Below are 22417 nucleotides of genomic sequence, written 5' to 3' on the forward strand. Positions count from 1 at the left end.
AATGGTGTATAACTGGAGGAACACAGGTTCTCCACTTCTGGGATAAGTGCTCCTTCTCACTCCCCATCCAAGTCCAGCACTGGTGGTCTATGTGATTGGGCACCTGCTAAGACCAGCCCTGGCAGGTCACCCACTGTCAGTCAGAGCTTTCTGAGTCATTTTGGAGGCACGTGGAAGCAAGGAGGCTCCCCAAAGCATGTGCCTTATCAGGGACAACTCCTTGCCCTTCTCTCAGGCTCTCGGTCCTGAGTCCAGCATGTAAGGGATGAAGTCCTGTACTAAAGCTTAGAAAAATATCAGTGTGCTTTCTGATATTAGAGGCACACAGAAGCCCAATTGGGTAGTCTCCTGTCCTGGGTTGCATGGCAAGCACAGAGCTTGGTTTGCCAGTTCAGACAAGACAGCAAACACCATGGTCTAGTGAATGAGCAGTGAGGAGCCTCAACATGTAGATTCACCTCTCTCCTTGTATGCAGTCTGTGGCTCCTCACAGTTTGTTCATGACATCATGATATATGAAACATCTCTCAATTCTCTCTCCAGGGTCAAGTCCTGGGAAACCCGAGCCTTCCAGTTTTCAGCAGAAGCTGAAAGATGGGAAATGCAGGGCAGAAGTCCTCCTTCACTCAGCACATAATTAAAGTGGAATTTGCTACCACAATATGTGGCGATGACCATCATCAACACAGATGCTTTTAAAAGGGAGCTGGGCAAATTCTATTTTTTTTAATTGAAATATGTACAACCCGCACTTTCATAAAAAGTATATTAAGGCAGTATACAACATGCAACATTATGAGTAAAAACACCTGTAGAAACACCAGTAAAACCTCTGTAAATATTGGCTAGTTCAGTTGTGGTGGCTGTATGCTAGCAGGCTAGTCTATTTTACATCTTAAGATGGTGTGTGAACAGTGAGGAAACACAGCAAGCTCTTGATGCAGGAAGAGAGAAATCTTTCTCCTTTGCCTGCTTGGCACTGTAACTCAGTGAGGTTGCTTCATGTAGGTGCTTCATGTAGATCATGTGGGAAAGATAGTAGAGGTGGGAGGTTGAAGCCTCCTCTTCTCACAGTCTCCTCCCTCATCTGATCCATGGGAAACAGCTGAAAGGCAGGGGAAATGGGGGACGGCAGGAATGCCTGGAGATTCCACATCTATGCTCTATTGTACTGTAAGATTAAAGCTCAACACAAACGTGAACAGATCTATAAAGGTGGCAAACAAGACAGCAATGTGGTGGGTAAAATCAATTCTGACAAAGGTTGAAGACAGCCTTTGAGGCATGGCAAGCTCATAACTGCGTAAGCAGGCTGTTTAGTTTATAAACAGCAACTTGCAGAACAGACAAATGTTAGTTCAAGCTACGAGGATCAGTGCGATAGACATTTGACTTGTGGTAAGCTGCAACTGTTGATAAATTTACAGTGTAAATGTCAGCAACCCAGGGCTTCGAGAAGTTTGGGCAGTCTGATCATTAAGAAAAGTAAAAGGCCTCTCCTTTTTATTGGCGCTTGTGTCAGATTCAGATGATCAAAGGCTACACAGATCATTGCAGAATGTGTAATGCATGGCTACAGACACCAAATAATTCAACACTCATGACGAAAACAGCATCTTAGCTACACAGAGGAGAGTTGCAGTGATGGAGATACAGGAGACTGCAGAACTGCTCAGAACCAGGGAACGGTATGGATTGCATTCACTACTTGTTTATATATTAGATATAAAAGAAATAAGCTCCCCAACAGTGGCCTTGTTCACATATGACGCTTTTCATGGAAATTGGCACCCCCTGTGATTTAGCTCTACCTTGCAACCATAATATCCAGCATAACTCACTGCATTATTTGCTAACATCAAAAGTTTCCTTGTCCCCACCAGTGACTCAGTGGCCTGCTTTGTTTGTTTTTCTCAGAGGCTTGTGTCCATCTTCATTTTCATCCTTCCACCTTTCTCCTTTACCTAATATAGATAATTCCTTTTGTTGTGGAGAGGCTGGAAGCAAGGCAGCAGCAGCAGCAGCAGCAGCAGCAGCAGCAGCAGCAGCAGCAGCAGCAGCAGCAGCAGCAGCAGCAAAATACTTGAATATAAATAACTGGGCAGAAACATAAATCAATATATTTAATATTGACCGTAATAGTTTCTCTTTGGAGACTGTGATGACTTCAGTCTGTAGTTCACTTTCTTTATTCATGCACTGTAATATAAGTCTTAACAGGTAATAAAATGTTCACCATCCCTAATTTAATCCAAGGCAATGCCTGCAACTTTTCATGGGCCAGCAAGATATTTTTATGTTAAATAATAATAATAATTATAATAATTTTTATGTTAAACCCTAGATACTATTAAAGCAACTTATTATATTTATTTATTTGTTTGTTTGTCTTTCTTGATTTAATCTCTCCTCCCTCTTAAGGCTGGTGCTCTGATAGCAGCTGTGATGAGGATGAAATGCACATTTATCTTATATAGCATTCTTTTACTTAGGAAGTTGAAACAAAATTTAAAAAAATCCTCCCAGTAGCACCTTAGAGACCAACTACGTTTGTCATAGGTATGAGCTTTCGTGTGCATGCACACTTCTTCAGATACACTGAAACAGAAGTCACCAGACCCTATGTATAGGAAGGATTTTTTAAATTTTGTTTTGACTACGTCAGACCAACACGGCTACCTACCTGTAATTAGGAAGTTGAGTTTACAGTCGGTGGTGTCATTGTGAATGGGCTTCAGGGCAGAGGTCCAGGGCCTTACAGATGAAGGGGCTCCCAGAGTGAATGATGGCAAATAATGAGGACATTGGCAGGAGGCCTCAGAGCAAAGCAGAAGTGGCAGTCGATGTGCCTCCAGCCAGCCATCATCCTCACTTGCATAGAATGCCTTTGAGCCATGAGGTTCAGAGACATTGTGAGCAAACGAAGATGACAGGGAGCTGGAGGAGCATCTGCCGGCAGGAAACTCCTTGCAGTGAGCTCTTTGCGACCCAGCCTCCCCATCGAAAGGACTATTTCCTGCTTGCTAAGCATATAGGGGAAGGGCCCTTTAAAAGCCATCCTTTCCCATCTAGTAAGCTTATGAGGAGAGCAGAACAAGGATGACGGGCAAAGAGAGACCAAAGCAGCTAGTCCAGGACTATGTATGTAGAATCATATAATCATAGAACTGTAGAGTTGGAAGGGACCCCAGGCATCGTGTATTCCAGCCCCTGCAGTGCAGGAATCTCAACTAAAGCATCCATGACAATGGCCATCCAACCATTGCTTATAGGGGTGGGGACAGATCAGCAGAGGGTGAGGTGATGCAGCCCCCACCTTGCCCAAGCCTGACAGCACTCCTGATCTACAGTATGAGGCAGTATATATTGCAATGTGAAAAGTCAGTTAGGTTCCATCTGATACTTTTCTAAAGATTGAAACTTGCAGAGCATTCTAGGCGGTATAAATGATGAGCATTTTCCATATGACTAATAAAAATTCGTCCTGCTTGAGCAAACACTTTAGGCTTTGTTTCCTGTGAATTGAATAGTGCTTTAAGCAGAGCATGAATTGTATTTTTACCTGCCAACGAAGTGGGATCTTTTCTATTAGTGCTTTACTAGGTTTATATTGAATGGGCACAGCGTAATAAAACAGGGTGGCTTCTGAATTAATCAGGTGTCCCTTAGCTAAGCACTGGCAGAAAGCTACCCGGCCTTCCAATATTCCCTTCCTTTCCTTGTAGGTACATAGTGCTAGTTTGCAGTCAAGGATGCCTTTGTCTGCTTGTCAGACCATAGAATGATAGAGTTGGAAGGAGGGACCTCAAGGGTCCAACCCCCTGCAATGTGGGAATCTTATCTAAAGCACCTCTGCTTAAAAACTTCTAATGAAGGAGAGTCCACCACCTCCTGAGGGAGTCTGTTCCATTGTTGAACAGCTCTTACTGTCAGAAAGTTCTTCATTATGTTCAGCTGGAATCTCCTTTCTTGTAACTTGAAGCCATTGGTTTGAGTCCTATGCTCCAGAACAGGAGAAAACAAGCTTGCTCCTTCTTCCATGCATACCTACCAAGTTCCTCTCTGAAAAATAAGGGACCGGACCGAAAGTAGCATACCGGAAGTAGCGCGACGTCCATTTTGGAACTGGGCGGAGCATGCTCAGAAGTGACTTTTGATGCTGCTGTGCCCAGTTCCAAAATGGCCGCCGCACCAGAAGTCGCACTGCAGCCATTTTGGAACTGGGCAGAGCAGCATCAAAAGTCGCTTCTGAGCATGCTCCACCCAGTTCCAAAATGGCCAGTGCGCCAGAAAAAACCGGGAAAAAACAAAAAAATCCATTTTTTTTGGCTGGGGACAGCTGGAAAAATGGGGGTTTCCCAGGGAAAATGGGAGACTTGGCAGCTATGCTTCCATGTGACAGTCCTTTAGGAAGAAGGGGGCATACATCTCTAAATGGGTTTTGCCAGACTTTGTTTAACTCTTTTGCTGGCCATAGTTGGGCCAAAGGCATGGAAGTATCCCTCAGGTTGGTAACAACTCACCCAGCTTTTGAAGGTGTGCCTGCCCAGACAAGGTGATATGAAGTTATTCTTGAGATGTGAAGTGCCCTTTGTAATTACACTTTACACTGTCTAATTCATGCCTTGATGTTGCAGTTATTCAGCAAGTTATCTTGAGCTGATGTCAGTGGGTTGTTGATACACAGGGGTCTGAATGTCCTGTGTGAGGCTGGGAATCATGGAGCAGAGAGCAAAGGTGGTCAGGGGCAGCAGGTCTTTTCAGCACCCTGGACAGATCACAAAAAGATTCTTGGTTCTAATTTGGCCTGAATTCCTTTCTGCAAACCTGCATCACTGGCTACCCCAACCTTTTACTCTGCGTCTCTGTTTAGTTTACTGCTTATAACTGGGGGTCACTCAGGACACTCACCTTCGTACTTAAAACATGACATGTATCTTCACTGACATCCATGCCCAAGATGCCTTTCATGGTTTATTTTCCACTATCCACCTCAAAAGAAAAAATGGAAGGATTGTGGGAAAATGTGGCTAAATAGCACATATAACCTCCAGACCTTTCTCCAGGTTCTTTATTATTATCAGCTGAAAGTGTTATTGAGGCTGAAACATGCAAGCAGATATGCTCAGGGAAGCTCACTTTACACCCCACAGTGTGTTTAGTGGCAGATCCATAGTTTTCCCTCATTGGGATTTAGTAATGTCTTCAAGATAAAGTTAATAACATAAAGGCTTTTAGCATAGATCCTCTCCACATCCAATTCCGTCATATTTCTACCATGAAAACAGTTTCTGTGCCAGTGATAATGCTGTCTCAAGTCTTAAATGGAAAGCCTTAATGCCCATTTGTCTCTGTGGATGTCTGTCACCAGGGAACTAGTTAAGAGATGCTTGCTAATGGTCGTAGGGCAGCACTAAATTTATTTGTTTCTTGCACAGATAGCTTTCTTTTTCACCAAGGAGATCAGAGAAGCATGTTTAGCCACATAATAACTGTCAATTAGGTTAGACCAGTGTTTCCCAGTTCTTTTGGGGCTCCAATTCCCATCATCCCTAGCTGGCAAGACCAGTGGTCAGGGATGATGGAATTGTAGCCCCAAAACAGCTGGAGACCAAAGTTTGGGTTGGACTAAAGCCTTACAATTTGCAATCCACAAAGTTGAACAGGGGCAAAGAGAGCAGGAAGCGATTCACAAAGAAGACATGCTTTTTGGTTTATTCTAGATTAGAGTGCAAAATGTAGTGGACTTTTGAGACCACTTGCTGCTTTTACTTTTTATGCTTCATAATCACAGATATAGGGGGTTCCTGAGGCATGAAGTGCAGAGTGGAATGGGACGCCCCGAAACACAACAGAACCTTCCCCTCCAGATTCCCCTTGAAGATGCAAGCTGAAATACTCTGTTGATCTACTATAATTCTTTCACTTTTCACCCTAATTTCAGCAGGTGTACTCTGAGTAGCGTTATAGGTGCTTGTTGAAGAGTAAGATGGACTTGATTATACAAATGGGGCCGGCTGACAAACTTTTTGGAGTTTGTGCCTTACCTCACACCAGTCAACATATTCTGACAAACAGTGTTGGAGATTAACACCACTTACCTGTTTAAATGAATTTCAGAAGAAAATAAAAGAAAATATGTAAATATTGATTTTTTGAAGTCGGTGTGATCAATGGAACAAAACAAGCATTGAAGGATAAGATTTTACAAATCCTCACTAAGACTGCAGTCTTATATTCATTTAGCTGGTATGAAGCCCCATTGAACTCAAGGGGGCTTGTTGCTAATTAGATATTAAGTGGCCTTATCCTTAATCTACCAGCATCAGTCTTTGATGTAATTCTAGGAATGGATTTTTCTTCCCCATGAAACTTGCCCTATGGAAACAAAAAGCCAAAATCAAGCATTGACCCAAATGCCTTTCTACTTCGGCTGGTGGTTGTGACTGGCTGCAGCAACTTACTGGTAGCAATTGAGATTTTATGTAGTGTGGGCTTTTGATACTGATGTGTTAAGTTACATGCCAGGGTAGCCAATGTGGTTCCCTCCAGATGTTTAGCATTGTGTGTGTGTGTACACTGCTGTATCATAAAAAATATCGCAACAGTTTACAACAATATAAAAAAGTAAAACCAGGCAATAAAAGCTCAAAATGTTAAAAACAAATTAAAAGCAAACATTAACAAACCATTGTAGGGGATATAATCTGGTGGAATAGAAAAGTTTTCAGGAGGCATTTAAAAGTTGGCACAGAAGGTGCCTGTTGAATCTCTGTTGGCAGGGTGTTGCACAGGACTGGCCGATGTCAGGGACTGGCTGGACGAAGAAGAGTGGTAGGAAGCACCAGAAGGGAAATCCCAAGGGAAACCCCAGAGGATGAAGGCTCAGAGCCAGGAGATTGGTGGCGGGACTCAGAGGAGAGGTCAGAGGGAGAAGGGGGGGAGGGAGGAGGTGCCAGATGCTGAAGCGGCAACAGGGTTTAGTGAGCAGGAAGAGTCTGTGACAGGGAGCAGTTCAGACTCTGAGGCTGAAGCAGAGGAGGGGAGTCAAGAGGCTGCAGAAGAATCCAGAATGTCTCCCTCTCTTGCTGCAACAAGCTCCTCTCCACCCTGGTCTCCAAGAACATGCAGAATTATGAGGAGAGCAGAACGGAGGCCAGAGGTGTGCAGATGCAGTTTGAGACTGGTTGAGAAACAACTAGGGGAGGAGGAACCTTAGAAAGGGTGGATGGCAGATACCTTCAGTCCTGGCAACTGCTCCAGAGGGGCAAGACCTACTGGAAAATGTGCTGAGACCACTAGTCCGAGTTGTATGTTCGTTTCCTTGAATGGAGAGTAAACTTCACTGACAACAGATGTCTGCTTCTTTCTTTGCTGACATGTGTCTGACTCCAACCCTGACAGCCGATGATGCTAACGGCTCAGTTTCTCATTGTTGTCAAACAAACCCTCACCAATTCGGGAAGAATCAACAGGGTCACACTCCCCGTCTGTTGTCCAGCAGAGCAACCAAAGGAGTTTCCATGCCAAAAACCAGCTCTAAACCCTGATTGAAATGAATCTAGAAAATCTGTCTCATTCAAGAGAAACTGGAATTCTCTTAGGAATGTTTGCCTCCATTGTAAGATGCTTGTTTTTATATAAAAACATGAGAGAAGCAGATTATTTTAGTATTTTGGTTCCAAATAATCATTTCTGATCCTTAGGAGTAGGAAAATATATCAAAATGAGGTCTTCTGCTTCTGGAGTTCACTGTCTTCTTGGAAAAATAATTCCAAATGCCACTGTGGGAGTCTTTGCAATTAAAAGTCCTTCATGGCAGTGATTTTTTTTTTTTATGCTTCTGTGCCTTCTTGAGTTCTCTGCTGTGCTCTGATTTATAGTGGATGGTGCAGTGTTTGGAGTAAACATGAAGCTGGTGCTAATGAAATTTTAATAGTTTTCTTCTATTTTCAGACTCAAATATTGGTGCAGTTGAAGTCAGTGACAGCTTACTCTAGATAACGGTCCCATTCCTTCTTGAGGATTGTCCATAAAATTTCAGATTCAGTATTTTGTCAATAACAACACTAGCAGGGCAATTCTGTGCATGTATCCTCAGAGGTAAGCCCTCTGATTCAATGGAACTTACTCCTGGGTGACATTCCAAATCAATACTGGGCCAATACCTTTATTAGGCCAATCAAAGCATCACAAAATAGTGTGCAAGCTTTGAGTTCTCCAGAACTTTTCATTTTGTTGTTGTTGGTTGTTTAGTCATTTAGTTGTGTCCGACTCTTCATGACCCCATGGACCAGAGCACGCCACGCACTCCTGTTTTCCACTACCTCCCGCAGTTTGGTCAGACTCATGTTCGAAGCTTCGAGAACACTGTCCAACCATCTCGTCCTCTGTCGTCCCCTTCTCCTAGTGCCCTCAATCTTTCCCAACATCAGGGTCTTTTCCAAGGATTCTTCTCTTCTCATGAGGTGGCCAAAGTATTGGAGCCTCAGCTTCACGATCTGTCCTTCCAGTGAGCACTCAGGGCTGATTTCCTTAAGAATGGATAGGTTTGATCTTCTTGCAATCCATGGGACTCTCAAGAGTCTCCTCCAGCACCATAATTCAAAAGCATCAATTCTTTGGCGATCAGCCTTCTTTACGGTCCAGCTCTCACTTCCATACATCACTACTGGGAAAACCATTGCTTTAACTATATGGACCTTTGTCGGCAAGGTGATGTCTCTGCTTTTTAAGATGCTGTCTAGGTTATTCATTGCTTTTCTCCCAAGAAGCAGGCGTCTTTTAATTTCATGACTGCTTTCACCATCTGCAGTGATCATGGAACCCAATAAAGTAAAATCTCTCACTGCCTCCATTTCTATTTGCCAGGAGGTGATGGGACCTCAATGCATTGCAATATAAATTGCTGCGGCAATGGTTTCTTTCTGGCAGTGGGTTAATTGCTCTATCTTGTTTGAAAGACAAATGAAATAGATGAGTGCTTTGTTTTCTTATGGCAAGTTTACCCCTGATATCTGGAGCCAGCGCTGGATTTTTTCTTCTTCTCTTCCTCCTGAGTACAAACAGCAATCAACATCAGGCCTCTAAATAATTCTAAGCTAAACACATCCTATCAGATAAATATTTATTAGAAATGCCCAATTAGGCAGAAATAATAGCTGATTTCCCTTGCTACCATTAAAAATGTTGGCCATTTTCTGCTTCAAGGAGCGGAGATGTGAGTTAGGAAACATAAAACAAAATCTTGCATCATAAAACGGGACAAGGGCAAGCACATTTCTGTTACATTTTATTTACTTACTTACTTGTTCATTAAATTTGTATACCACCATCCACCTGAAGATCACAGGGCAGTTCACAACATAAAAATACAAAATGAGAACACAAAATACATAATAATAATAATAATAATAATAATAATAATAATAATAATAAATGTATTATTCATACCCCGCCCATCTGGCTGTGTTTCCCCATCCACTCTGGGCGGCTTACAACAGAAAAATGAAATAAAATAATCTATTAAACACTAAAAGCCTCCCTAAACAGGGCTGCCTTCAGATGTCTTCTAAAAATCTGGTCACTGTTTTTTTCTTTGACATCTGATGGGAGGGCGTTCCACAGGGCCCTCTGCCTGGTTCCCTGCAACATAATCATCATAAAAAGCAAAGCAATAGCCCCCCACCCACAAACACGTTTCAAATGCCTTACAATGTTTAATTACACAAATCTAATTACATGGATTGATTTTGCCTAAATTATGTGTTTGTTTTTATGTGTTTGAAGACCTTTATTAAGAGATGCTTGCACTTTGGCTTGAAAAAATCAGGTGTATATTTCATACAAATTAAAAATGAGGTTCTTAAAAATCCGAACTGACCAGATACGAAACAATTTAAAAACCTTTAAAGGTGTATTGAGAAGAAACAGGCCTTTAAAAAACAGGTTTGTCGCTCCAAAAAGGAGACCACTTTAGGTAAAAATAATAAAAATCCCATGCTGTGTTTTGAACTCTGCCATGCCTCTCCTGGATCCAGGTTGGATACAAACGAAGGCTGCAAACATATAAATTACCTGGGACATATGCCTCATTCAAGTCAATGAGATACAGATAAGAGTTGTGCTGCAAGTTAGTTGAACTTCAGTCCCATGAAATCCATTGGATAATTTATTAATAACTTAGGTAAAGGTAAAGGGGCCCCTGACCATGAGGTCCAGTTGTGTCCGACTCTGGGGTTGCGGCGCTCATCTCGCTCTATAGGCCGAGGGAGCCGGCGTTTGTCCGCAGACAGTTTCCGGGTCATGTGGCTGGCATGACAAAGCTGCTTCTGGCGAACCAGAGCAGCGCACGGAAACGCCGTTTACCTTCCCGCCGGAGCGGTCCCTATTTATCTACTTGCACTTTGACGTGCTTTCGAACTGCTAGGTTGGCATTAATAACTTAAGTCCCATTAATTTAAATTGCAACTAAGTTCAACTAATGTAGTCTGGCTCCAACCATCCATACTTTGTCTATGCCCCAATGAATCCTTAGTAGAGCCAGGAGAAAATGATACTTATTGTCCTTTCTGTATTTTTTATATGGTAGCCATACTGGAGCTTCCTTCCTTCCTTCCTTCCTTCCTTCCTTCCTTCCTTCCTTCCTTCCTTCCTTCCTTCCTTCCTTCCTTCCTTCCTTCCTTCCTCCCTCCCTCCCTCCCTCCCTCCCTCCCTCCCTCCCTCCCTCCCTCCCTCCCTCCCTCCCTCCCTCCATTATTTTTATGAGGACTTTAAAATGGGTGCTACTCAACAAAGTAGATCTGCTAGCACAATACTTAGGGCTGCATAATGAAACTTCCCTTCCTTCTCATTTCTCTGTGCACCCCTTGAATCTGTTCCAGGGTTCCCTCAAGCCCTTCAGATTTGGGGAGGGCAAGGAGATGAATAGGAAGAGGGTAGGAAGGGAAAGTTCCATTGCACAAGTGGCAGTATTTCGTCAGATACTGCCTAATGTAATTATTCTTTCTAACTGGGTGAGAAAGCCATGGTAGTGTCCTTTATAGAATTCCACATAAAGCCATGGTAGTGTCCTTTATAGAATTCCAGGTGGCGCTGTGGGTTAAACCACTGAGCCTAGGGCTTCCTGATCAGAAGGTCGGCGGTTCGAATCCCTGTGATGGGGTGAGCTCCCGTTGCTTGGTCCCAGCTCCTGCCAACCTAGCAGTTTGAAAGCACATCAAAGTGCAAGTAGATAAATAGGAACCGCTACAGCGGGAAGGTAAACGGCATTTTCGTGTGCTGCTCTGGTTTGCCAGAAGCGGCTTTGTCATGCTGGCCACATGACCTGGAAGCTATATGCCGGCTCCCTCGGCCAATAAGGCGAGATGAGCACGCAACCCCAGAGTCGGTCACGACTGGACCTAATGGTCAGGGGTCCCTTTACCTTTACCTAAAGCAAAGGGAATGAGTGTTTAATGTTTTAGCTGGAATATGTCAAGCTTCCTGTTTACCGCAACACATCCAGTGAAAGGGAATCTCAAGCTGCTGGATCCATTTACTTTGGCTGCTCAAAGCAGAGCACCCAATTTATTCCACCCAGAAGTTAAATTGCATTGCTGACATTTCAAATGGAGATGGATGGTTTCATTTCATACTACCTTGGTATGTTTTGCTGCACAGCATCAGAGTGGCACTGTTTCACCAAGAGTGAAAGGAATAGGAAAATGAGACAAGAGATTTGGTGCACAACCAGCCCTGCTTGTAATGGATCATACATTCTGCATATACTTACAAATCTTATTTACAATTAAGCAGTATATAAATGTTGTTGAATAAAAATTGTGAAATGGAATGACTCATTGATTTCATACAATGCAAACCAGTTAAGCGTAGAGTCAGATCAATGCTAGCCTATTAAGCTCAACTCCTAAAAACAAATTCATTTTATAAATATAATGTAAGACTGTATTGATTAGAAGGCAAAAGCAAATTGATTGCTGGGACCCAAAAAGCCAACCCATACCCCAAGGACTTGCTTGCATTCCTTGAGCTGAAATTTCACCATGCCACATAGCAAAACTTGCTTTGAAACACAGGGGACATTCAAAAGCAAGTTGTGTTGTAGTGACATGGGGTGTGTCTGATGTTCAAAGTAAGCAAGCCAAAGAAATATTAACAGGCACACTCAAGTCTTGGGGAACCTAAAGTAGCTCTTTGGATCTTGGCCCATGGCTGCCCTGAATTTAGTAAATTGGCTGTGGGTGAGTTGCGTGACATGGATCAGCAGGTGGCTTTGATGTCCAGATCCTACCTTTGTTCCCTGCCCCACATTTTTATGGCCTTAAAACCAAACCAGCACCTGGATGAAGTAGCTTGGACTTCCAAAGAAGCATAGCTTCTCAAGAACCGAGTGAGTTGATGTGATTTGGTCTCTTATTACAACTCTCCCACTTCATTCATTGAGAGCCAGTGTGGTGTAGTGGTTAAGAGCGGTGGACTCGTAATCTGGTGAACTGGGTTCGCTTCCCCGCTCCTCCACATGCAGAGCTGCTGGGTGACCTTGGGTTAGTCACACTTCTCTGAAGTCTCTCAGCCTCACTCACCTCACAGAGTGTTTGTTGTGGGGGAGGAGGGGAAAGGAGATTGTTAGCCGCTTTGAGACTCCTTAGGGTGGTGATAAAGCAGGATATCAAATCCAAACTCCTCCTCCTCCTCCTCCCCTTCTTCTTTTTCTTCATTCTCTAATGTAGTCTTTGCCAACCTGGTGCTCTCCGGGTGATTTGGATTATGATTTCTGTCTTCCCCAGCAAGCATGGTAGCTGGGCCTGATGGGAGTTATAGTCCAAAGCATTCAAAGGGCACCTGGCTGCTGAAGGAGGCATGAATAGTATTAATCTCTTAATGCCGGTACCATTGCAAGGCCAGACTGTGTATGTGGCAGAAAGTTGCATTAAACCTAAACATGTTGAGCCTAGATCCAGGAACTAAGCTGTTCCTACTCATTGCATTTATTGCCTAGGAACTTGGAAGAATAATTAAAACACTTCCCCTCCCCCCCTTTTCTTCCTCTCTTTATATAAAAACTAATTCTGGTATTCCATCTTGACTATATGGGACACTTTAAAAGCCTTTTAGCAGGAGGCCGTTGTTAAGAAAAGCAGTCACCAAGAGGAAAAACATCTGAATATTCTGAAAGATGCCGAAAGTCTGGAAGCTCAACATAAAAAGCTCGATTTCCAGCAGAGTCTACCAAAGATTAATAGCTGCTGCCAGAAGCAAGTTTAAACTCTGGGAAACTTCTAAAGCAGAAGCAGCTCTCATCCACTTTTCAAGCATGTTCATTACACAAGAAACAACAAAACAGATTCCTTGCAGTTTAATTGATTAGTATTCCTATTTCTTATATTGATCTGTGGTTTTGAATCTCACTCCTCCCTGTCCAGCCACAAAGGCAGTTCTCTCTATATGGTTATTTCAAATAACATCATTAACAGTTATGTTTAGAAAAGTTGTTGTTGTTGTTTAGTCGTGTCCGACTCTTCGTGAAAAAGTAGGCTTCTGCAATATAAAATAAAGCACTGTTCAGCATCTTTAGGCAGGGTCAGTAATTGTTTTATTTTTAAAAATGTCTGGTCAGATGTCTGCAACCTATAATATACCAACTCCCAGTAAAGTTTCAGGCCTTGTTGATTTAAGACACAAAGATATTTGTCTTTGGGCTTCCGGTTCAGCGCCAGCGCCGATCGGCGGGGTTTCGTCTCGTCTCCGAGACGGCCCGTCTCTGCTAGGAGTGGGGAGGGCAGCGAGAGCGACGCTGCGCCCCTTAGAACCTCGGGAAGAGCGTCCCGGGGGCGAATTTTGCTCGGCAGAGCCCCAATCCGGACTCCCCAGCTCTCCGGCAAGCTCTAATAAGAGCTCCGGAGTGAGGAGGGTAGAAGTCGCGGGGGCCATCTTGAGCAACAACGTTATCCTAGCAGAGAGAAGCTTCAAGCCGAAGGCGGAGAGCGCTGGATTCTTCCGAAAAAAACGATTGGAAATAAGAGTGTAAGTAATCTCACGATTTGGACTATAAAATAATTTGGATTTGGGAGAGAGGGGGAAAAAGAGGAAGCCACCCCCCCCACCGGCAACCTAAGAGACAGTAAATAGAAACCCGAAGCCGTAAATAGAAGATTTCAATTTAAAAGGTTCCCTCAAAGGCATTAAAGAGGATCTCCCCTAGATGCAGGGTAAAAGAGGAGAAAGACTGCGGTTGTGAATACCCTGCAGAAAGAGGTTAAGATCAAGAAAGACCTTTCTTTTCCCCGGGAGCCGGCAGCCCAGACAACCCAGTGAGCTGATCAGGATCTATAAGTGGAATTTTATTTTTATTTCTATTTTTGGACTTTTTGGAAATCCTTTTTTTGGTTTATATGCTTTTGAAATGTGAGTTTGAACTTTATTTCTAATAAGACTTGGAGAATGCAGCCAGCTTGTTAAAATGGAGTCGAGAAAATAAACTGTGACCATTTTCCACCCCATGTGACAAGTTTTGACCTTGACAGGATTGAACTATGTCAACAAAAAGGTATTTGCCTGAGTTCCAGCGGACTGTTTTGACCATAATGCGGGAAGTAAGAATAGGACTATGTCAAGAGGAGACACAACAGCAAGAGTTAAAGCAACAATTCCAGATGGTGATGGCAGAATATGACTTCTTAGAGGATGAAGCTACTGAAACTGAGGAAGACGAGTGTGAGAATGACAGTGACAGTGATTTGGAGGATTTTGACAATGATGGGGACTGTGATTTGGAACGAAAAGATGAAGATGAGGACTGTGACAATATAATACAAAATGAAGCTCACCACGAAAAAAAAGATGATTTTATTCTACAAAAAGTCAGGTGGAGTGCCCCTCCTTTGAGGGGGGTACGATTGGATTTATTGGAACTCCAGAATGCCCACAGGGAAGAGGAAAAAAATAAGCAGAGAAGAGAAGAAACTCAGGGGTGCTGTATGGAGGCCTGGATGGCAAAATACTGTAAAAAGGGGGTGGGGTGAAGGGAAAGTGAAGTTGTGATTAATAGGATGGATTATTAGGATTAAAACTGGACTGCTGACTACGGAACTTGCTGGATTGGGGGGTTGGAGCCGGAAATTGGGGATGAAAGGTTAGATTGGGAATAGTTATAGTTTAAAAGTGAATTGATTTTGGAAAAAGGTGAAAATATGGAGGCTTATAGAGGGGGAAAAATTAGGCACGGGAAGAAAAAATGGGAGTTTGATTTTTCAGTGATTTGGATATTTGGTGAAAATGATAATAGCTAAGTTTTAAAGTAGTATAAGGTATAAAGGTAATTATTTCATAGAATAAGAAACTGTTGAAGAGGATAAAAAAAGGGATGAAAACCGGGGAAGGGGGGAGGTTGGGGAAGCCCACAAAATATGGTTTATTAATTATGAATGAAAAAAGATTATTTTTGTTTTGTCTTTCCTTTTTTGTCTCTCTTTTTTCTCTTTTTTTCTTTTTTCTTTTTCTTTTTTTTGGGGGGTATGAGAATAGATGGTTGGATGGACGTCTTCCTGCGTACTGCCCTGGTTTCCTGGAGCTCTCTGGTGGCAGGGGGGGCTTTGGGGGCAGGGGAGGGGGAGGAGGACAGAATTCCAACCATAAAATGGACCATCTCTGACTGTTCACCTGCGTGGGATACTTCTGTGGCAGGGGAGGACCCATGGAGGGGGGTGGGAAGAAGGTGGAAAAGGTGTTCATGTATGTACCGTTTTTTTGTAAATTGTAAAATCAATAAAAATTATGTTTAAAATAAATAAATAAATAAAAAGATTTTTTAAAAAAGATATTTGTCTTTGTTAGCTCATAGAAACGAACTAATCTAGTTTCATACCTGGCCTGAAAATCCTTGAAGGCTGTTCATTAACAGTTCCCAGATGCTAAGAAGTAATGGCAGTACTTAATGGTCACGACTGCTAGGACCCAGTGTGCAGTAGCTGTGAAACAGGTGAATTCCATGCTGCGGATCATTAGGAAAAGAACTGAAAATAAAACCGTGAATATCATCATGCCGTTATACAAATCCATGGTGCTACTGCACTTGAAATACAGTGTACAGTTCTGGTCGCCTCGGGATATTGTAGATTTGGAGAAGGTTCAGAAAAGGGCAGCTAAAATGATCAAGGGGGTGGAACAACTTACCTTCGAGGAAAGGCTGCAGTGTTTGGAACTTTTCTGAGTTTAGAGAAAAGGTGAGTAAAGGTGACAGGATGGAAGTTTGCAAAATTATGCATGTCTTGGAAAAAAGCGTCCACCCCCCCCATAACACTAGACCTCCTGGGCAACCCATGAGCTTGACAGTTGGAAGATTCGGGACAGATGAAAGAAAGCAGCACCTAAGAGATCTGAACCATCATATCTTGTTACTCCTTTGTGCCTTGCTATACGATGAGCTTTTTATGGAATAAATGTCTATCTGTTCCCTAAATTATGGTGTGCAAGTTTCCAGCTTTATTCAAAGACAGCCCTTCTGCAGCTGGGAGATCACAGCTGATTTAGAACTACTTTGGATGCGTGCTGTAGTCTGGTCAGGAGGGCTCTGTCTAATCCCCCTTCAAGATTGCACACCTTGCTATGTTTTTTTCCAGCTCTTAGTATGGATGAGGCTTAAATAAGGTCATACCCAGACTCTTTAAGCATACTTCTGGCTCTCTAATAACCATATTTGGACTGGGTGGTGGTTCCTTAGGTATGCCAAGGAATTTCTTCCCCCATACGCCAAATTCCTTTACTTATTCTAAAACTGGTTTTGTGGAGGCCCTCCTTCTTTAGAAAAGCAAAACGGTACACCAGGCATCCCCAAACTGCGGCCCTCCAGATGTTCTGGCCTACAACTCCCATGATCCCTAGCTAACAGGACCAGTGGTCAGGGATGATGGGAATTGTAGTCCAAAACATCTGGAGGACCGAAGTTCGGGGATGCCTGCAGTACACAATGCTTTGCTTCTTTGGCGATACCTTTTTCCTGCATGACAGCCTGTCTTTAGCAATACGGTGAACAATTACATTTCCAATCTCTTCATTAATTCCGGATATTTATTAGATTTTCAGAGCTTAAATCTGGATTGATAACTACAGGAAGATGGTGTCAGTTCCTGTTAGCAACAGAGATGAGTTCCCTCTTTCGTTTTTCTGTCCTTAGAGAAGAGCAAAATAATGCTGCTTGGACACTTTTAATGGTGCCGTGGAAGGCCTCATGTCCGAAGAAAGACATGTGCCCTGGTAGCAAATGAGCCTTCATAGGAGATAAGAAGCAGGAAGAAAGGTGGTGACGTTTCGGAAGCGAACTGCACGCGTGTTTCTTTCCGTTTTCCCACCCTGCTTGCCTTTCCCCAGCAATCTTGTATTTGTTGTCTGTTTCTCTCTGTGCCACTTCCCTGCAAAACTGTGCTCAGAGTGGCTTACAGCCTATCAAATTAGCAATAGCAATAAGAAAGTATTAGAAGTGCCACGTCCCAGATGATGCACCTGTCTGGATAATTTGGATCTGGGGCTCAATCTGCGAACATCCTGGGACTCCACCCTGTCACTCAGCTGGAGTAATGCAAACACTGCCTTCCTGGCTTGCAACTGGAAGGGCTTTCTTTATAGCCACTATTAGGGTGAGGCAATTGAACAATCTGACATGTGCAAGAGATATGTGGGTTTTCAGTGCAATAGAGAGATTCTTGTGAAAGCAAGCTGTTCACTTGGAGCTGTCTGTGGTCCTGTAACTTCTGACCTGCCTGACCACCTTGAAGCCCAGTGGGCTTTGGCATCAGACCTGAACACGATGGATGTCTTCAAATTTCTGCTTCCAGCACCAGCCAGAAGTGATTAAATTTGAGGATCGTTACAGAACACAGCAGGAAAATGATGAAATGACTCTCCCCTTTCCAAGCTTTTCTATTTATTTAATATTTTTAAAACAATTGCCAAGCAGTAAGTGTTGTCCTCCAAGACAAATACATGCACAGATGTTAAATCTTGTATGCAGTCTTCCACATGGCATCAAAACAAACTTGGAAAAACTTTTATTTTGCATATTAAGATCACATCCACAGTGTATACTTATGAATCAAATCAATAATAATATTTTGTTGTCCTTGTTTCAACTACATACCGTTCTTGTATTTTTACTTTGTATCTTTAGTTATGAGACTAAAAGTATAAACACAAGTAGCCCTGAGATCTTGTGAGGAAAGGCAGTATATAAATCTAATTATTATTAATAAACATAATAATAATAATATACTTCAGTCTGAAGCATTAAGATTATTTTTCCATAGTGGCTGCTGTGACCCAGTATGCTGCTTTGATTGTGGTGTGTTGCTATAACATAGAGTGAAAAATAGAATATTGAAACGATCTTTATTATTAATGACAGCTATTATTTATTAAAGCTATATGTTGCCTCACACTTCCTGTAGGCATCTATATTGAGGATTTGACAGTATGCAGATTTATTTAAATCTAAACCATTAACAGGCGGGTGATTAATCTTTCCCAATTTTGTAATTGCTTGACAACCCTAATTAAACCCTTGATACAGCAAGACCGAGATGTCTGAAACATGGGAATAGATTTGGACTTGTAACATATTTATTTGACAGGGAATCTAACTGAAATGATCAAATGACTCTTTATCAGTAAAATTTATTTCCGCTTTTAAAATATCCGCTTTTAAAATATTTATGTTCCTGAGGATGTGGAACTTTGTGAAAAATACTCTGTCAAAATTTGTTAGAAATTAGAAGGAACCATATTTATGGTTTGTAAATAAACATGAGCATGGGGTCAGTGGACTGTGCCAGTAAGAGAAAAAAACTCTGCACAACTGCAGTGTAGTGGAGCATTGCAGACTCCAAAGTGGGGTTATTTTAATATTATTTGACTGTTCTTAGCTGCTGCTGCTTTTTCTACTGGTTCAGTGGCCTTAGTTTTCATTGTTTTACTGCTTTTTTGGCATTGCCTTTTCGTGTTTCTGTGTTGAAATCCCCGGGTGCTGAATTGGCATTCCTGTTCAAGAATGAAAATAAATCAAATGCACTGCCCCCTATCATTTGGTTGAGGTCCTTTTATTCTTCAGTCATCGCCAATCTATACACCCCAGGTTTGTCTCTTATTTGCTTAGGAGATTTGGAAAACAGATAGTGAATTCTATCAGATTTTATCCAGGGTGTGCATGTGTGTGTTTGGTGGTGGTGGTGGGTGTTGGTTTCTTTATTGTTGAAAAGCCTTTGCAATCTCTCTGAAGGTCTTTCGGGGTTTTTCTTTAAAAGCAAGCGGCATTGTTTGGTTTAATGGTTTTCCTTCTACAGAGGATTTTCTGCAGAGTGCTTTGGCAGGAAAGTGTTTTGAAAGGCTGTCTTGCAAGTATACTTTACGCTGCATACATTGTGGTATTAGAAAGATCCAGGGAGTGATAGTAGGTGAAGTAGCACCGTTAGTGACCTGAGTGTGCTGAGTCATGATAGAAATCGATGGTTCTCACCATGTGAAAAGAGGCCTCTCATGCAAACAGATGTTAAGATAAGCACATGTGTCCTTCCCAGTCCTGGGGGCAGAATAAGGGCACCCTTGGGGAGTTGGTGGAGACCCAGGGGGCCAACCACTGATGCCTGTCATGGGGACCCCCAAATCAATGGAAGATATCGCAGAATACTGCTAGGACCCAGCAAAGGGCCCATTGCTACATGCCCCGCGCTCAGTCAGAATCTGGTCCTGCTTCTTAGCCTGTCAGGCCCATTTTGGATTTGGGTTTCCTACTGTGGTGTATATTGAGAGCATCAAAAGCAAGCCCTTTCAAACTTACTCAGCTGATCCACAGAATTGACTTCTTCTTCTTCTTCTTCTTCTTCTTCTTCTTCTTCTTCTTCTTCTTCTTCTTCTTCTTCTTCTTCTTCTTTGCTTCCTCTTTTCTGCTGGGTTATTGGGAAGGAGGAAGTTTTATGATTTCATGCATCTAATTTTAGTTCCCATTTTATAAACTGTGCTGCTTTGAAGTCCAAGTCTATATCCAAAGATAGCAGGGCTAAGGCAGAATTTGGAGAAAGGGCTTGACCTGTAACTGCAGATTATAATGGAGAATACACGATTCTCCAAAAGTTTTTAACGTAAGGGCGTTCCCACCAAACATGAATAAATGAACCAATGAATCCAAGAACTGTTATTTTTTAAAAACATTTTTATTGGTTTATAAATAAATACAAATGCAATAACCATTAAACACTTATCTAGCAGAACAGCCAATGGTCTTGGATTGAATTCTCTGCTAGTGGGTTTTGTAAGGAGCAGCTCTGGAATCTGCTCCCTGCCCCTTGTTGGTAAACACTTTTAACTGTGTGTTTTCATCTGATGCGGACAGGTCTTGCTCAGTTTGAAAACTGGTTGATGCCTCTGCAACTAGTAAAGTCCTAAGCCTAAAAAATAAAAACAGAATTATAATATCAAGTGCTTAATAGGTATTATCAGCTGGGCATGGAACTAAGTTTTGGAACAGTTTCCTGTGAGTTCTAGCGTAGGGGGTGGTTCTAGCATAGACAAAAGTCTCAGCAGCCTCTCGTAGGTGACCTGGCTTGGATATTGTTGTAGGCTAGACACAACCTCTAGCTGTGGTTCTGTTTCTTTCCCATTTCATGAACTGTCTTGCTTTTATTAGCCTTACATAAGCTACTCTGGGGAGCTTTTTTTGGCTGGGGAGAAGGATGAAAAAAGCTTCACATAAACAAATCTTAGCATTATCTCAACATTTGACCCAACACAGGCGAGTCATTGAGGGTAAAGCGAAACAGGATAATTTAGATGTTGCATGGATTCCAGTTATATCAGTAAATCCTATGGTTCCACTGGATCACCAGCATCCCAAACAGCACTCCAATAATGAGGATAACAACAATATAACTCTTTTTATGTTTATTGACAAGTTATTTCATTCAGCGGACATGTTGCTCTTTTCATACATTTTTTTTAATAAAAAAATTCCTTCCAGTAGCACCTTAGAGACCAACTAAGTTTGTCATAGGTATGAGCTTTCGTGTGCATGCTCATACCTATGACAAACTTAGTTGGTCTCTAAGGTGCAACTGGAAGGAATTTTTTTTATTATTTATTTCGACTACGTCAGACCAACATGGCTACCTACCTGTAACTCATACATATTTTTGTTGTTCTTGTTTTATATGCACGTTTGTTTTGTGGCATCCAGTGAAATCTTCTAATGTACTTCTACAAAACAAACAAACAAACCCAACAAAATTCTCTTTAAAAAGAACAAAAGCCAATTTCAGTTATTGTTTCAGATGATCAAGTTGCTATGAATTTTGCCAGATGGGATACATTTGATTTGCTTGTAATTTGTGATGATTTATGCAAATGAGAGAGAAGGGGAGCAAGTGAAGCTATCAGGATTTGGTCTTAATTCAGATTGGGGATGAGGACTAAAGACCAGGTGTGAGTTGAGATTACCTACTGTTAAGATCATCTTATGCTGCTGGGATAAAGGTAAGGCCAGTGGAAACGTTTCTGACATACAGCTTATCGTGGTGCAAGTAACTTTTCATACGCCATCGGCTGTGCTCTTCCACATTGGAATTTCCTTCCTTAAATGTTTCTGAGAATCTGGAAGTGAAAGTGCTGCTGGTGCTGAGAGAGGTTCTTTGAGAATAAACAGAGAACAAACAGAGAGTGAGAAGACAGCAGATTTTCCTACAAATTTCCTGTTTTCTTTGAGCTATGAAATCATTGAGGTGTGTTGGCCCGTGTCTACTCACAAAGCAGGGTGTACCTATTTCTTCTATAATTTGGAGAGCAGGTTGTTTAAATTATAGTTCCCAAAATGCATATGATTAGTCCACACTGCAGTAGTGAGATGTCGAAGCTTCTTCATGAGGTTAACTGCAGGAGCAACCACGTTGGGGCTGTTGTAATGCAGCAGTATGCAGGGAACCACTTGTTGCACAGTTATATCTTGTGCATTGCACCCAAACACAGCGATGAGCAACCCAAATAAACAATATAGGTGATATGTAATGATCAATCTGCTGGCTGCTGGGACCTATCCCCTGCAACCAGGACAGCTCTGTAATGTTGGCACTTAAGTTGGGAAGGTTAGCGTGGGGGTGGTGCCTTGTTGCACATGGGGGAAGCAGGGAAGGAGAAGGGCCCATAGCTTAGAGGTAGAGCATCTGCTTTGCATGCAGAAAGTCCCAGTTTCAATCCCTGGCATCTCCAGGTAGGACTGGGAGGTTCTGTCTGGAACCCTATCACTACACTGCCATTACTGAGCCAGATAGACCCCCAATGGTATGATAAGGCAGCTTCCTATGAGTTCCTATGAATGTGCCAGGCCACTTAGTTGTCCATTGTACCCCTTTTGCTATTTTTTATTGTAGTTGTTAGCCATATT

General features: G+C 42.4%; 1 protein-coding gene across 1 annotated transcript in view; it reads left to right on the forward strand.

The window, feature by feature from the left end:
- TRPC6 (transient receptor potential cation channel subfamily C member 6) overlaps positions 1-22417 on the forward strand; it is a 72373-nt gene that overhangs the window by 21043 nt on the left and 28913 nt on the right. The gene's annotated exons all lie outside the window — the stretch shown is intronic.

The sequence above is a fragment of the Zootoca vivipara genome, chromosome 4, assembly GCF_963506605.1.
Source record: "Zootoca vivipara chromosome 4, rZooViv1.1, whole genome shotgun sequence".
Taxonomy (NCBI): domain Eukaryota; kingdom Metazoa; phylum Chordata; class Lepidosauria; order Squamata; family Lacertidae; genus Zootoca; species Zootoca vivipara.